Source organism: Pteropus vampyrus, unplaced genomic scaffold, assembly GCF_000151845.1.
Source record: "Pteropus vampyrus isolate Shadow unplaced genomic scaffold, Pvam_2.0 Scaffold45, whole genome shotgun sequence".
Lineage (NCBI taxonomy): Eukaryota > Metazoa > Chordata > Mammalia > Chiroptera > Pteropodidae > Pteropus > Pteropus vampyrus.
This window is the reverse complement of record NW_011888826.1, coordinates 1,828,050-1,828,997: the sequence shown is the minus strand read 5'-3', so window position 1 is coordinate 1,828,997 and position 948 is coordinate 1,828,050. Positions and strand designations below refer to the sequence as shown.

Here is a 948-nt window from a genome sequence, read left to right as displayed (position 1 = left end):
GCCCCGCTGCCACACTAAGATTGGTCCCCACCACATACACACAGTCCGAGTCTGGGAGGCAACAAGAAGTACCTCGACTTGAGGCTGGACGTGGGGAACTTCTCCTGGGGCTCCGAGAGCTGTATGCATAAAACAAGGATCATTGATGTTGTCTACAATGCATCTATCAATGAACTGGTCTGCACCAAGACCCCAGTAAAGAACTGCATCCTGCTCATTGAGAGCACACTGCACCCACAGTGGTACAAATCCCTGGGCCACAAGAAGGGGGCCAAGCTAACTCCTGAGGAGGAAGAGATTTTAAACAAAAAATAATCAGAAAATTCAGAAGAAATATGATGAAAGGAAAAAGAATCAGCAGTTTTCTAGAGGAGCAGTTACAGCAGAGCAAGATTCTTGCATGCATCGCTTCAAGACCAGGCCAATGAGGCAGAGTAAATAGCTATGTGCTAGTGGGCAAGGAGCTAGAGTTCTATCTGAGGAAAATCAAGGCCTGGAAAGGCAAATAAATCCTCTTCCTCCTGTCTTAGCTCCTGTAATAAAGGTGTTTGTTGTGGGGGGGAAAAAAAGCAGACGGATGAGGCTGTATGACCTTGAGTGTCGATTGATAGGCCAATGGAAGGTATTCATTGCCAAGACCAAAACAAACAGAAAAGTGAGAAGAGAACAAGAAGAAGCAAAGATAGCACAGAGAATAGAAGAAACTATAATTAATATTTTCAAAGAAAGATTATTTATATGTATGGGTGATATGAAAAGGATTAAAGAAGAAAGAGACCATAAATAGCATGAATATCAGAGTTAAAACTATAAAAGGTCAATGAAATGTCAGAAGTTAAAATTAAATAGATATCCAGAAAGTAGAATAAGAATGTAAACAGATAGAAAATAGAAAATAAATAAGATTATCATTGAATCAATACAGAAAGTATAACACCTGATAAGTAA

At 39.9% G+C, this 948-nt stretch overlaps 1 pseudogene; it reads left to right on the top strand.

Annotated features, from left to right (window-relative positions):
• The window catches only part of LOC105291398, a 745-nt pseudogene extending 236 nt beyond the window's left edge, over positions 1–509 (top strand).
• The last annotated feature ends 439 nt before the right edge of the window (positions 510–948 follow it).